The sequence below is a fragment of the Prionailurus viverrinus genome, chromosome A3 (assembly GCF_022837055.1).
Source record: "Prionailurus viverrinus isolate Anna chromosome A3, UM_Priviv_1.0, whole genome shotgun sequence".
In the NCBI taxonomy this organism is placed as follows: domain Eukaryota; kingdom Metazoa; phylum Chordata; class Mammalia; order Carnivora; family Felidae; genus Prionailurus; species Prionailurus viverrinus.
In genome coordinates, this window is record NC_062563.1 from 110,003,895 (window position 1) to 110,020,840 (window position 16,946).

The 16,946-nt window shown below is 42.4% G+C and overlaps 1 long non-coding RNA gene across 2 annotated transcripts in view; it reads left to right on the plus strand.

Annotated features, from left to right (window-relative positions):
* The window catches only part of LOC125161665 (uncharacterized), a 141,404-nt gene that overhangs the window by 107,730 nt on the left and 16,728 nt on the right, over positions 1-16,946 (plus strand). For both annotated transcript variants that reach the window (XR_007150713.1, XR_007150714.1), the window contains exon 4: positions 9,066-9,306. This is a non-coding gene — a long non-coding RNA (uncharacterized LOC125161665). The remainder of the gene's footprint in view (positions 1-9,065; positions 9,307-16,946) is intronic.

Genomic DNA, 16,946 nt, shown 5'->3' on the forward strand with positions numbered 1-16,946 from the left:
GGTACTCATCCTCTGACTCCTACTCCAATAGCCCTTTCTTCCCAAGGCCAACACGTGGCTGGTGCCCAAGACCTTCCTGGGGACCAACAGTGACACAGGTTATTTAGGAGGCACATGACACCAGCTGTGTGAAGTTTGCCTTCCCTTATTTTCCGCAACCAATTTTTCACACGTAGAATGCTCTAGTTCCTAAAGGGTTCGTCTCTTGTAGGGGCTGGCAGACTACAGGCTGTGGGTCACAGGCCAGCTCTGATCATGCTCATTCATATAAATATTTTGTCTAATAACTGCTTACAAATGGCAAGGTTGAGTAACAGAGACTGGAAGGCTCACACAGGCAAAACTATTTAGTATCTGGCCCTTTACAGAGACTGTTTGGTGTCCCCTGCTTTAGAGAAAGCCCAGTTTTTTTCTGGGGGTCCGGGATTCTCTTTGCTTTCATCCAATGCTCCTGGTAGGGGTGGGAAAGGTAGGCCATCTCTCCAGTGGATTCTGGTGAGCAAAACCAGGGTGGTCGACTGAGATGTAACAAGCCTTTACTGATTTGGGCTCTTCATCTTGCTCATTCCATGCAGTTAGAACAGAAGGTTCTCACTGAAAACTATAGAAAGCTGATGAAAGAAATTGAATAAGACACAAAGAGATGGAAAAAGGTTCCATGCTCCTGGATAGGAAGAACAAATACTGTTAAAATGTCGATACTACCCAAAGCAATCTACATAGTCAACACGATCCCTATCAAAGTAACACCAGAATTCTTCACAGAGCTAGAACAAATAATCCTAACATTTGTTTGGAACCAGAAAAGACCCCAAATAGCCAAAGCGATCTTGAAAAAGAAAACCAAAGCAGGAGGCATCACAATCCCAGACTTCAAGCTATACTACAAAGCTGTAATCATCAAGACAGTATGGTACTGGCACAAGAACAGACACTCAGATCAATGGAATAGAATAGAGAACCCAGAAATGGACCCACAAATGTATAGCCAACTAATCTTTGACAAAGCAGGAAAGAATATCCAATGGAATAAAGACAGTCTCTTCAGCAAGTGGTGCTGGGAAAACTGGACAGCGACATGCAAAAGAATGAACCTGGACCACTTTCTTATACTATACACAAAAATAAACTCAAAGTGGATGAAATACCTCAATGTAATACAGGAAGCCATCAAAATCCTTGAGGAGAAAGCAGGCAAAAACCTCTTTAATCTTGGCTGTAGCAACTTCTTACTCAACACGTCTCCAGAGGCAAGGGAAACAAAAGCAAAAATGAACTACTGGGACCTCATCAAAATAAAATGCTTCTGCACAGCGAAGGAAACAATCAGCAAAACTAAAAGGCAACCGACAGAATGGGAGAAGATATTTGCAAATGACATATTAGATAAAGGGTTAGTATCCAAAATCTATAAAGAACTTATCAAACTCAACACCCAAAAAACAAATAATCCAGTGAAGAAATGGGCAAAAGACATGAATAGACACTTCTCCAAAGAAGACATCCAGGTGGCCAACCAACACATAAAAAAATGCTCAACATCACTCATCATCTGGGAAATACAAATCAAAACACAATGAGATACCACCTTACACCTGTCAGAATGGCTAACATTAACAACTCAGGCAACAACAGATGTTGGCGAGGATGCGGAGAAAGAGGATCTCTTTTGCATTGCTGGTGGCAATGCAAGCTAGGGCAGGCACTCTGGTAAACAGTATGGCGGTTCCTCAAAAAACTAAAAATAGAACTACCCTATGACCCAGCAATTACACTACTAGGCATTTATCCAAGGGATACAGGTGTGCTGTTTCGAAGGGACACATGCACCCCCATGTTTATAGCAGCACTATCAACAATAGCCAAAGTATGGAAAGAGCCCAGATGTCCATCGATGGATGAATGGATAAAGAAGATGTGGTATATATATTGAATGGAGTATTACTCGGCAATCAAAAAGAATGAAATCTTGCCATTTGCAACTACATGGATGGAACTGGAGGGTATTATGCTAAGTGAAAGTCAGAGAAAGACAAATATTGTATGACTTCACTCATATGAGGACTTTAAGAGACAAAACAGATGAACCTAACGGAAGGGAAGCAAAACTAATATAAAAACAGGGAGGGGGACAAAACAAACAGACTCATAAATATGGAGAACAAACTGAAGGTTACTGGAGGGGTTGTGGGAAGGGGGATGGGTTAAATGGTAAGGGGCATTAAGGAATCTACTGAAATCATTGCTTCACTATATACTAACTAATTTGGATGTAAATTTTAAAAAATAAAAAATAAAGTTAAATTTAAAAAAAAAGAACAAAAGGTTATCACAGTAGGGAATCTTGACTCTTTGGGGCCCACTCACATAAAAAGAAAAAGAATAAGCATTTCATGATTGTGTTTCACATGCCATGAATCCACTTAAGCCTATTACAATCACTTTGACTTGGAGGCGTCTGGGATTACGTTTGGGCATATGTGATTCAGAACTTCCACAAACCAGGCCTGTGCCTTCAGTCAGAGGTAGCCCAAACGACAGAACTGCAAACCCTTTCCACCTACCTTGTCTCAGAAGATACCAGATAACCTTACACCCTGCTGAGCTCCTGAATATTCACCACACTCACACCTTGAGGTTCTAAATCCACATCCAAATGCAGGTAACTGCCATTGTTGTATCAGAGTTTCCCAAAAGAATCATGTGTTAACAGAGGATGATTGCTTTTTCCAAAGTCATCTGCCAATTCCTGTGTAAGCAACAGAATCTGGGTCAATGCTTAAAACTGGTGTGCGAAGAGTTTTTCAAACCCAACTGTGCCTTTGTGGTGATTATGTAACAGCCTCCATATGGAGAATCACTACAAACGTTTGCTTTTCTCTCATGCTGATGAAGCATTTTATCCTCTGGAGGAATGTTCTGGAGGAAGGTGGTTGGTTAAAAACAGGCAAACTGGAGACACACATTTTAACAAAGTTTCCATATGTAGTTCGTCTCAACATGTAGCCCTCAGATTTTTTTCCAAAGAGCATCTCAGCGGTGAATATTTTTTGGTGCGCTAAAAAGTGGCATATTGATTCAATAATTTTTATGTTATAAATAATACTAATAAAACAATGTTACTTTGAAGTTAGTGGTATCTCAAAAGAGCCTCTACCACCAGGCTTTTATAGATAAGGAAACAGAGCATTATGGAAGCTGTGTGCCTGATTAAGGGTCCACCATATCGTCTCCTTCCTTTTGGATTTGCAACCAAATCCTTAGTCTGGTTGCAAAAAATGGAAAAGGTTTTTCAGAGGAAAATTTATTTAGGCTATATTGACTCTATGAAGAGAATTCTGGAAGCAACTCTTAGTTCATCTTTTTCTGCTCATTGCCACCACCATACTCCACCAGCCATGTGACAAGAGTAGCATGCAGAAGAAAGAAAAAACAGAAATGGACTAAACAGCCGTTCTTCCTACACCCACCCCCATTGGTGGTCGGCATGGCGGTGAGACAGTCACCAGAGGTGCCCATGGCCAGAACCGCTGGAATTACTCATCTTCCTCCATCTATATCCCAGGAGTTTCCCCCCTCTCCCTAACTTTCAGGAGGATGTAATGGTAGGTCAGAGTGTCCCGGGTCAATGGGACTAAAATCTGTCCTGAAAAGGTCCTGGATCTAGTATAAATCCTACCATGGGTGGAAAGGAAATCCAATCAGAGACAACATCAAGGGCAAACTTGAAGGGAACAGAAGTCACAGAGTAATATGGATGTGGGATCTGGACTAGTTACACCAGTCATTTCCTCGCTGCCATATTCCCTTCTTCTAGAAGCTTACCTAGCTTACCTAGACTTACCTAAAGGACAACCACATGGCTGATGCCCCTGGCCATCAGTGATTGAACCCGACGTGGACATCTGACCCACCTTGAGCCTATCAGATCTCTTGATGTAGAACTTGGAGTTGGGACACCAAGAGCCTTGAAACTGTTAGTTGTCTGTAGGTGCTGAACCCATGAGACACTGTGGCTCCCCGTGTGAGGCAGGCAGCCATCTTCACTCATGCATAAATGAAGGAAGCTGGACTCGAGGGAAGAACAGGACAGATGTTCAGAGACAAAGAAAATTGAGAGGAAGGGAGAAGGAAGAGTAACTACCTGGGGATGCTATCTCTTCAGTGCCACAGGAAGAATTCTCAAAATCAGGTTGCATAATATTCCCTTACAAACGTGTAAGAAATTCCCATTTACTTATGTTAGTCTCAGTGGGTTTCTGGTCACAGCAACTGAGTGCAAGTACATGCACAATATCCACACAAGCAAATGTTATGAGATAACCCTGTTTCCAGTGTGTCAGTTTGCCCAAATTTCTGTTGGGAGAAATATGATATATCTATTTAAATACATAATCTTAGTATTGATAAGGTCTTCCTAAGAAAGACACAGACCTGGAAACAATATAGAAAAGACAGACTGATTAGACTTTTCCACCCTTAAATTTTAAATGTTCTTTGGCAAAAGACATTGTGAGCCAAATTAAAATGAAGGATCTACATGACAGCTGGGGGCCCTCCCCCCCACCTCCTCCCCCACACTCTTCCAGACAGACACTCCTTCAAGGCTGCTAGGCAGGGTCCAACCCGGGCTTCGTGGCTGCCATGACTCCTGAGAGTGTCACAACTGTTGGCAGCAAGACTGTGACTTCTAACTGTCCCCAAATGAGGAAATGAAAGGGAAGAAAGAGGAAATGGGATGGAGTGAAAAATGGATGAGAACAACATAGAGGGAGGAAAAAACACTGAGAAAGATGGAAGAAATGAGCTATTTTTCTGTCCTCTGCCTCTGGACCTCTCCTTTGTGACACCCTAGTCACACGTTAACTCACTGAGCTGTTACTGTGGAAAGGAGGTTGTAAGAAGTAACATTAACTGAGGGTCATAATGGTGACTTGGGAGTTCAACCAACTCCACCTGACCCCACACCCATGCTTGGCTAAATTAAATCTGTGGACCATCCGGTAGGATTCTAAACAAAACTTTCAGGTCTAACATTTCCTCCCAATGCTTAGCATTTCCTCTTCCCTAAATTCCCTTTATTGCTACCACCCACCAGAATGGAGAATCGAAATTAGGTTCTTTTACTTAGTAGCTTGCCAAACTATAAACAACTCTCTCCAACTAATCCGTATCTCATCTAGGGAGAGGGCAATAAAAGTCATGATCTATGTGGTCAAGAGTCTGGTGAGACATTTTTACAGCATTGCAGACGGTTTTCCAAACGTGGCCGCTTTATTCCTTTCTGTAGATCTCAGTTTCTCAGTCCATAATGTGAAAATAATACTACCTGTCTGTTGCCTATTTCTCAGGCGATTTGGTCAGATCATGAAGGCTTATATGTAAAAACATTCTGAATCTTAGAGAAACGGTGGAGAAATCATATGGGAACCTCATATGATGAGAAGGCTAGGCATATTGCAATGTTTGGGGGGAAGTGATTCGGCCCAGAGAACACTTGACTCCATGCAGTATCAAGCTGCTTAAGAAGACTCGAGTCTAAACAGTGCACCATTATTTCAGATACGTCTTGGATAGCACGCTGTTTGGTATAATAAATGGCGACTCTAATTTTTAAGTTTTTTTAATGATTGATTTTTTAAGTTTATTTATTCTGGGGGAGAAAGAGAGAGCACAAGTGAGGGAGGGGCAGAGTGAGAGAGAGGGGGAGCGAGAATCCCAAGCAGGCTCTGCACTGTCAGCGCAGAGCCCAACACGGGGCTCCATCTCACCAACCCTGAGATCATGACCTGAGCTGAAATCAAGAGTCAGGTGCTTAACCAACTGAGCCACCCAGGCATCCCTCTAATTTTTCATGAGCGTGTTGTAAAAACATGGTGAAAATGGACAGGGTAATAGTAATTGGATTGGCTGCCGTAGAAAACATTATGGTGGCCCCTCAAAAAGTTAAAAATAGAATTACCATGCGATCCAGCAATTTCCCCTTCTGGGTACATACTCAAAAGAATTGGAAGCAGAGTCTTGAAGAGATATTTGTACACCCATGTTCATAGCTGCATGGGAAGCAACCCAAGTGTCCACTGATGGACGAGTGAGTAAGCAAAATGTAGTATATACACATAATGGAATACTACTCAGCCTTACAAAGGAAAGAAATTCTGATGCAGGCTACAACATGGCTGAAACTTTAGGGCATTGAATGAAATAAGCCAATCACAAGAACACAAATAGTGTCTAATTCCACATATATGAGGTACTAAAATTAGTCAAAATCACAGAGACAGAACGTAGAATGGTGGTTGCCAGGGGCTGGTGGGGGAAGGGTTATAGGGGGTTATTATTTAATGGGCATAGAGTTTCAGTTTTGTAAGATGAAGAGTTCTGGAGATGGATGGTGATGATGGTTGTGTGACAATAGGGATGTACTTAATCCCACTGAACTGTATGCTTAAACGGTTAAGATGGTAACTTTTATGTTATTATATATTTTACCCCAATGAAAAAGTTTTGAAAAAAATTGGATTAGTGGTTCTTCCATAGATGTCATTCAATGTTGGGTTGGTTTTTTTTGTTTTTTGTTTTGTTTGCTTTTATTTACTTCCTCTTATAGGAAATTTCCTCTCTTAAATTGTGGCCAAATAAAATTATTACTTGTGATTTTACAATGTGCCTGACTAAATGAATATACTTTTGATAGTTCTATCATGTTCCTGATTGTTACCAAAAAAATTTTTTTTTGGCTTCTAGGATTCCAGTGGAAAGTAGGTACTAAATGGATATAAAGTAGGGGTCATGGCATATATCCTTTAAAACCCATCTCCTCCACAATCTTACATTTACATTTACCCATATCCTTGAACTTGGGACCGATCATAAAGGTCTATATCTCAGGGTTCCGAGAAAAAAAAACCTAGTAATTAACTCTGTATTGAACATTATTGGTGTGTATTGGGCTAATGCTTTTCATGTACCATCTCATTCAATCTTCAGCCCTTTAAGACAAGTATTATTATTAGCCTCACTTTACAGATGTAGAAACTGAGTCTTAAAAAAGTAAGTTATTGCCGTAGTCACACGTCTAGGAAATGATGGAGTAAAACTCTGAGCCAAGGACATCTGGATCCAGAGATCATGTTTTAGCCCCTTGTTGCAGTTTTAATGCATCACAGTGTGGCAGCTGCAGGCCTGCCTGGACTCGTCTTAGACTCTGAGTTGCTAGGCTATTCCACAACGGTTGACAAACTACCAGGTGTCAAACTACCAGGTGTAGTATCTGCTCTGAGTCCGAAGCTGGCAGGAAAAGCAATGGTACGTGGAAGAGAAGAAGAAAGATGATGTCAGATGGATTGTGTGTGTCCAGAATATATCCATATATTTTAAAACGTGCAATGCCTAATTTTTAAACAAATTCTACATGCAGAGAAAATACACATGCATTTCTAAGTGGAACATAAGTTAGCTAATTCATTCCTTCTTCTTGATAAAAATGGTTAGAAGTCGCTTAGAAATGCCTTTTATCATAAAACAGAAATTACCAGCATCCACCTCATTCACCACTTATTGTTTCTTGTTCCTTCGATTCTTATCTACCCCCTCGCTTTCTTTGCCTTTCTCTTGCACCACTCCTTCATAAGAATTAAAGTAACTCATTCATATGTCAAGTCAAACGTTCTTCCTTTTGGATGGAGATCACTTCCCTCCCCTCCACGACTGGCTGGGCCTGTTACCTTTGGGTGACAACTTTGCCAGAGATGTTGGAGAAAAGAGGGATGGCATTTCCTCTTAGAAATCCGGCCTGTGTGACCTTTCCCATCTCGCTATGGTTTTTTGCGGTTGTTCTGTCCCTCTGTAACAGAGGCCTACACAGCTTACCTTCACGCAGTGCTCAGTAGATACCAGGGGAGGAACTTGCTTGCCCACGGTCACTAGTATGTGGCAGATTCAGGATTCAACCCAGGTCTGTCTGACTCCAGAGCCTATGCACTATACTGGCTTTCTAGCCAAGGTCCACCTCAATGTGTTGCTCCAAGGTAACTTGCCTTAGCAGTGCAGACAGTCATGGGAGAGACACTGGGTGTCACCTGCTATAGCTGTTTCTTAGAAGTGGCACCAGACGGTGCTGGCCTTTCTCCTCCCAGGGCGAAGAGGAATAAGGGTGATACGTACAGGCTGGAGGAGACTGATCCCCAAGATTTAGGAGGAAGGATGTGGTCAAGGTACCAGATATATGGTATCTGATCATAGCATTCTAGAGCTGAACTGGGCTTAAAAGATAATCTCCTCAAATTCCTTTATTTGCAGGTGAGGAAGCTGCAGATCTGAGAGACCAAGTGAATTGTCTAAGGACACAGCCAGTTAGCTGGATGCCAGCCCATGACCTAATTTTTTTGATTCAGAATAAACTGCTTTTTGCATTCCACTTTCCCTCTGCTTGGGTTTTACTTGTGATTAAGAAGTCACAAAGATCAGAAAATTAAACTGCTTTTAGCAATAGAATTTCATAGTATACAGTTCTACTGAAAGTAATTATAATAATAATAATGCAAGCAGACCTCCCAAAGGCAGGGGTTCCAAAATGTTTCTGTCTCTTGCTAAGCACATATATAGAATTCCAAGGCCATCTTTATACCACACAAGATTTCCAAAGAACTGAACAATTTCCTATAAAAACTCAGTTGTGTACTGATTGCCAAGTTGGAAAACTCAGGGTTTCCCGGCAACTCTCACTTTCCTGGTGCTCTTGGGGATGAAATTCCTCAGCCAACAACCTCTCCTGACTTACCTCCTCCACAGTGGCCATGACCCGGGTCCCACTGGCCCTTCCAGATGTTTCTGCCTCCCCTGATTTCTCTCTCCCGAGCCTATGATCTTGTCTCCAACCCTCACCAGCTGAATAACCTTAGATGGAAAATTCTTGGGATGGAGGGCCCACATTTCTCTTGCACTGGAAGAAATATTGGACTAGAACTCAGGTGAACTCACTTCAGGTCCTGATTCCAGCACTCATCAGTCCTGGTCCTTAGTTTTTTAAATGGACAAAAAACCTTTGCTTACTTACCTTTCAGGGTTGTTCTGAAGATTTTGCAAGTTGGAGAGACACAGGATCCTGGGGCCAAACTGGGCCTACTGAGTCTAACCCCTCATGTCAGAGCTGAGGAAAAAGAGACCCAGAGGTTCTGTGACACCTGGCCCCCCGCCAGGTCTTGGTGAATGGCGAAGTCAGCACGAAACTTCAGATCCTCCCCAGGTGATCTTCTACAATTCAGTGCCGCCCATGATGACAAATACGAAAGCTTGTTTAAAAGGGTAAGTCATGAATCTGACAACATATAATTATTTAGTTATTAATTAATACACTGTGTATAGAGTCAGCACTAATCCATTTTTTTTCATGCCTTAAAAGGGCTATAGGTTGTCAGGAATTTCTAAAGGTGGCAAAAATACATCTAAAGACAACTACTTCCCCTTCCAGTAAATACAAGTTTAATTAGAGGTTAAGCTCAGTCTCCTACAGTGGCCATCTCTTGTTGCTTTTTAAAAAATCGTTATCATTGAGATACAATTCACATGCCATAAAATTCACCAATTTAAGGTGTACGCTTCCTTGATTTTTAGTACATTCCCAAGACTGTGTAACCATCACCAGGATCTAATTCCAGAACATTTTCATTGCTCTGCTGCTTTTCAAATTTTCTTTCTTTTTTTTTTTTTTTTTGAACGTTTTATTTATTTTTGGGACAGAGAGAGACAGAGCATGAACGGGGGAGGGGCAGAGAGAGAGGGAGACACAGAATCGGAAACAGGCTCCAGGCTCTGAGCCATCAGCCCAGAGCCTGACGCGGGGCTCGAACTCACGGACCGCGAGATCATGACCTGGCTGAAGTCGGACGCTTAACCGACTGCGCCACCCAGGCGCCCCTCTGCTGCTTTTCAGATGTCAGTCTGGTCGGGTTGAGTGTAGCTTCCCTTGAAGCTTGGCTCTTGGTTTCAGCATATTACATCCAGCCCTGGTGTAGTGATCATCTTGGCTGAGATCAGATATCCCAAGTTCCCTCTCAACTTGGAGAGCTGTCTGCCCGAGGCCTGATTGATTCCCTCTGAGATAGACCAGGAATGAGATAGACATTTAGTCTCAAAATAAGCCTTAGCAATGAGAATCAGAACCTGAAAAGAAAAACTCAGCCATCAGGGCTGAGCTGCGGGATTAACATAGGAGAAGGTTGAAAAGGTTCCCGGAGGCCAAGAGTGAACAGAACTGGAAGGTGGCGAATGTGGTTGGTTTCAAGACTGAGGGTTTAGGTGGTGGAGGGCTCTCCGTGGTGTCCTTTTTCTGGGACCTGCGGCATTTATACATGCTGAATCATCGCCCCTCTGCCCTCCACTCCACTGCGTTATCACCTGATCTAAGCCTGCAGGGTTTCCTGAGTACCCAAGGGCCATCATAGGTGCCTGGACTTCTCCTTCACAGCCCTCCCTCCCTCCCCCCCCCCCCCCCACCCACCGGTGGGTACTATGAATTCCTGTTTATTCATCTGCATTCCTGAATAGACAGCAGGCTTTGAAATGGAAGAAGCCCTGCCTCTTTTTGTTAGCTACATACCTTGCTCTCAGGATCATCTGGCACCAAGCACCCTAAAGTTCTCTTGAATAAATTATTAATTCGTCCACAAGCCCAAATGTCTTCTTTCAAATCTCTGTGATACTCACACTAAACTCGAGTACCTGGAACATACCCAAGCACCCCACAGTTGTCCAAGGTAGATACACAAAACACTGACGACTTGGATCAATGCTGCCTACCTGTGGTTTGCACTAAGTAGCCCTTGTTCTGGTCCAAAGAACAAAAGAGAGGAAGTCCCTCCTCTGTACTCTACGAGAACCCTTCAAGTATTTGAAATGAGCTGTCACATCCTCTGTATCTTTTATTTTCCAGCTTAAATATATGTGCTTCTTGATGGTTATGCTTAAAATATGGATTCATTACTTACACATCACTCAACAAATATTTATTTATTTATTTATTTATTTATTTATTTATAAGTAAGCTCTATGCCCAACGTGGGGCTTGAACTCACAACCCTGAGATTGAGAGTCGCATGCTCCACCAGCTGAGCCAGCCAGGTGTCCCTCAACAAACATTTTTGATCATGTTCTATGTATAAGGCACTGTGCCAGTGGCCCTGGGTACCAGACGGGACATGACACAGACCCTGCCCTAAAGAAGTCTGAAGTCCGTGCTGGTTGTGCTGTTTATTCCAATTTCTGGGGTTTCTTGAATGGGCCAAGTGTGGTTTCTAGAACTTGACAGTATATTCCCAAGTGGTTTGAGCAGGGCAGAGTTCAGAAGAACTATCACTTCGTGATATGGACCCTGTGCTTCCAAGAGCTTTTGATTGTTCATTTTATTTTTAGGAAGTGCTCAGGGTATACTCAGGTGTGTGTGTGTGTGTGTGTGTCTGTGTGATAGACATTTGGTTAAAATTTTTGTAAGACTGCTCTTTGTGACTGAACCAAATATGTGATAGTATTTCTGGTGACAAAAGTTTAAGTCAAACACATGCTCATCATAAAACTCAAAAAACAAAACCCAACTCACAGGAATAAGCAGGTTGCAATTTTCCTATCGGACTTAACTCACAAGGATGAACGGATTTTTTTTTTTTAAGGGCATTTCACACTGTCATTAATGGATCTTTATGATGTTTCTGAAAATAATTGGAAGGGACGCATGGACATCTGGCATGTAATTAAGGCTGTTTCTAATTATGGGGGGCTGTTTGTCTTCAAAGCAGAGCGGACACTGGGGTACCCTTGGATGGGCTCTTTTTTAAAGATACTTGCTCAGGATTTGGCAGACTCTAGTCTTTACCTATTTGAAGAATGTGGGGTGGGCCAGTTCATTTTAGCTTCTGACCTGAGTAACTTTGGACCTGAAATTCCTTCAGGCTTTTGTTGTTGTTGTTGTTGTTGTTGTTGTTTTTCCTATGGGGTTCTGCTTTCAGGCTGAAAATGTGAATTTTTTGGTGATGCTGTTTCCTGGGTACTTTCCATAATCAGGAGACAGAATCACCAGGGGCTAGAAGGTCAACAGAAAAGAAAGTGCTTCTCATCTGTGACAACTGGAATAGATGTGGGAGAACTCTGCATACTTGGGTGGTCAGGAGGCCCAGGAATGAGGCCAGAAAAAGCAGAGTGCATGAGACTCATTCTGTCCTCTACTAAATATAATTGGAAGAAGGGATTGTGCTGAGTATTTAGAAATTAGTGATTTCACTGCTTAATATTTTCAAATAATTTTTCCTGGCCTAGCGTCTCTTCATTTACGCAATATTTATTAGGCATTCAATGTGTGCCAAGAACTGCAGAAATAATTATTATCATAAGTGTTGTCTTAAGGAGAATCTGTACCTTTTTGTTCTCCTTATGGTCCCCAAAGCACATATTATGCTTCGCTCATCAGCCATGGATACAGTGATTTTGAAGGCAGTTGAGGGCAAGAGATTTTAGAATCCTCCCGAATGATGTTTCTTAGCCTAAGATTTCATTGGCACTGAGGAGAGGTCTGTGGAAATTGTTGCATGGGCCACTGTGAGGGCTCTTGTCATTAGTCCCCAACTTAATTTCCAGAAATCCCTTGTGGAACCCTCTGATACCTGGCAGCAATGAGTGAAAATCAGTGTTCTAGTGAAAAGAAAATTATTTCACTTAAAAAAATTTTAAACTTAACAGACATTTTTTTCTAATTATAATATTCCCACAGAAGAAATCCTTTGTTATAGATCCTTACCAAAGAAATTTGGAAAACAGAGGTAAGCACAAAGCAGGAAATTAATGATCTATTATTATTCACTGTGCAAAGATAAGTATGGATAAAATGTTGGCAATTACAGAGGTGCCTGGGTGGCTCAGCTGGTTAAGGCTTGGGTCATGACCCCCTGGTTCATGGGTTTGAGCCCCACATTGGGCTCCATGCTGATGGTGCAGAGCCTGCTTGGGATTCTCGCTTGCTCCCCCTCTCTCTGCCCCTCCTCTGCTCCTTCTCTTTCTCAAAATAAATAAGTAATCTTTAAAAAATGTTGGCGATTACATCTCTTCACTTTTCTAGACACGATTTGCTTTGACAACAGTTCTGTAGCCTGCTTTTTAAGTAATAATATATTGTGAATGTTTCCCCAGGTCATTGCGCCTGCTTTTTCTCCTACAATTTAATTGTAACAGCCAGCATGATATTCTTTTGTTACGCATGCACTGTCATTGATTTATCTAATTGCATATTATTGTTTCCACTTTTTCACAAATATAGATAGATAGATAGATATTCTTTATCTCTTAACTCTTTATTCCCATTCATCATGTGGTGAATTATAATAATTTCCTTATAATAATCTCCAGAAGTACAGTTTCTGGGTGAAAGGATACACCAAAAATTTAAACCTTTTTGGAATGTACATAAAGGAGCTCTGGTTTCTGAGTAGGGATATTTTTGTCCCGAGCTCTAACCAACTGCGTGACCTTGAGTTTAATTGCTCCATCTGTAAAATGGGGAACATGGTCACACCCCCACTGTATTTCAAAAAGTGATTCTGCAGAGGAGAATACAGTAAGACTTTTGAAATACAGCATGTGGCAGGCACAACCTGATGTTTGCCTGCTCAGCGTTGTTCTGTGTCATTCCAACAAATCTTGTTTTTTTTGTCAGGTATTCACCCCTCACCCACTGTAGTCCTTGTTCCTTTAGGGGACGCCTAAATTGTCTGAGTGTAATCTCCTCAACCCTGCCAGCGATAGGTTCAGGAATGGCATGTGAACCAGTGTGGTTTCATGAGATTCAAGGAGAAGTTGGCTGGGGCTTCTGGCAAATTCCCCACTCTTGAGAGAGTCATAGGAAGGAAGAGTCTCTCTCTCTGGACACTGAAATATGCAAACATCAAGCTTGGCCATACTGCTGCAACAGCCATATGACCCCATCCACAGAGCTGTGCATCATGTGGAAGAGGGACTGGAGCCACTGGATCAGTCACCCTGGAAGCTTGTCCCACCTCTGTTATCCAGTGAGACCCACGCCTGGTGGCGTATTCTCTTGGAATCTACCAACGTGATATAACTCCATTTCTGACCATCATCAGTTTTACTTTCTCTCTTAGTTACAGGAAATGTTTTTTAGTCTCTTATAGGTTTCCTTCCAGCCTCTTATATCCTCCCTTTCCCAAATATCCAAGAAATTATGCCTCAAGGGAATATTTGAGCGAAGAGGCTAGTGTTCACGTAAACAATTCAGAAATGACTCACTTAGATCTGCTGAACTGAAACAGCCCAACCCTGGCCTTCCAATTCTGATTCCAATAGAATCAGAAGATTTTCCACATTGGAAGGAAACTTGGTGTTCACCAAGTCCTGATCCTGCTTTGTACAGGAGGAAACTGAGCTTCAGAAAGATTTATGGTAATATGCTACAAAGTCCCTGCCAGCTGAGCGCTCACCTGGGAGCCATTGTGACTCCTGCCACATTTCAGCAGGGAACTTAAGCCAAAATGGATCATCATTGGCTCTTTCCCCACCATGTATTTCCTGGTAAATCAAAGCATCCCATTTGTAGCAAGAACCCAAGATGTAACATTCCTACCCACCTCATTGGAAGTCCAGTCTTCTTCCAGTTCTTCCTAGTGATTTTTTTTTTGTAGAAGTCCCTGGGGAGAGGTTTGGCAAGTAATCCAGACTTCTTCCTGCAGTTCTGTGGAGCACCTGCTCTGCTCTTGGTCTGCACCTCTTGGTACCCTTCTGCCACTTTAACTATTATTTGTCCCCTATTCCTGTATTTTGATTGTCTTCACAGTCCATGCTGCTGCCAAATTCCCCCACATGTCATCTCTGTTCAGCCCATGGGTCATTCATTGTTCATGCTCCATGTAACCGTCCTGGATGGCCACCTACTCCTGTCCCTCTTCCTCTTCAGTCAATAAGACAACGTTTGTTTTTCCTGGCTGTGGAATCTGAATGGGTTCCCCCATTTGGACTTCACCCTCTTAGCCTGCTGTTCTACAGAAGACATGTGCCCTCCTGGAATGGAATGGGTTTTACCAGGACTGGCTCTGACACAGCACCACTCTGTGTGGGGCCACATCTCCATTGCAGAATGCCGCTCTGCTAGGCTGCTTCTTCACATGTAGTATTTCTCAGAAAACCCACTTCCAAATGATGGGGTAGCACTACAGCAGGAATTCTCAATCTGTCATGAACTTTGGGGTGGAGGTTGGGCATCCACAAACACTTTAAAGTTATATTCAAAGTTCTGTGTAAAATAGCCTCTCATGGGACAAAAGCCTCTCATTTTGTATCAGAGTGTCAAAGGGGTCTGTGACACTAAAATGGTTGAGAATCACTGGTCTCTAGAGGGTCTCTAACCCAGCTGGTCTCTAAAGCTGTTTAAGGTCTAAAAGTCTGTGACCCTGGGATTCCATAATACAATACTGGCTTGTAGCAAATTTACCAAACACAAAATCATTTGGCCATTCTCCCAAACTACTTTGTTTCATTCCTAAGTAGGTACAAGAATTTATGCAGGAACTTTTAGCTTTATTTGCACTGGAGATGTTGTATTGTTTTAAGAGAATAACAAAGGATTAGGAGCTGAAGTTTTATTAGCAAGATATTAGTACTCTATCCATAAAAGATTATTTATTCTAACCTCAAGTACTGTAAATATTGGGAGATCTTCTTTTTAATAGCAGCAAGATCTTGGAAACTATACTGACTGGATGGAGGATGGGGAAAGGGTGGCACTTAGGTCTGGCTCCTTTTCCAGGTACTTCCAGGAGTGGAGTCTGGGGGGGGGGGGGGGGGGGGATGTAGGCAGGCCTTACTCCTCTTCTGCCTGGTTGCTTGTAGTTCCACAACTGACCCCTAGATGGTGTCCTGTTAGCAAGGGGCATGGTAACCATTTACCTGGGAGGGGGTGACTGATCACTGAAACTGTCAGGGGGTCAAATGATAAGTATGTCACTTCAATTAGAAGACAGTATTGGGAAAATGACCCGAAACTTTTCTTATACCACTTATAGTAAAATCTGGAAACATTTAGCATTGGGCCAGTCATTGAAAGTATGATTTAAGTGTGATATTCTGAGGATGCGGTCAAATTTTTCTTTTAATGGTGAAATGCACGTGACATAACATTTACCATCTTGACCATGTCTAAGCATACAGTTCAGTAGTTTGAAGTACATTCACATTGTTGTGCAACCAGTCTCCAGAGCTCTTTTCATCTTGCAGAACCAAAACTCTATACCCGTTAAACAGGTCCCCATTCTCCCCTCCCCCAGCACCCCTCCACAACCACCTTCTGCTTTCTGTATCTATGAATTTAACTACTCTATGTACTTCATATAAGTGGAACCTTACAGTATTAGTCTTTTGTGACTGGCTTCTTTCATTTAGTGTAATGTCCTGAAGAGGAATGTATCAATGTTTACAAAAGTATTATATTTGTTTCCCAATATTTACTTATTTATTTTGAGAGATGGGGCTTGGGGGAGAAGCAGAGAGAGAGAGGGAGAGCTGTCAGCGCAGAGCCCATCACAGGGCTCGAACTCCCAAACCATGAGATCATGACCTGAGCCCAAACCAAGAGTCGGATACTTAGCCAACTGAGCCACTCAGGTGTCCCATCAATATTATCTTTTAATTTGTAAAGAAAAATTGGCAATTGTTAAAAAAAAAAAACAGATGACTTGGCTATTGATTCGTGCAGACAGCTTCACAAGCAAATAAATGCTCTCGTTCAAACCCGTGAAGGTCAAGACCTCACCTGTAATGCCCACCAGGAGGTCTTCTAAGTCTCCACTAAACACGCAGACTTACGAAACTGCCTTGCCACACAGACACCAGTAGACTCAGAAGGAGGCACAGGCCAGAATGCAGGGCACCGACTCTGCTCTTCTGCGGGACCA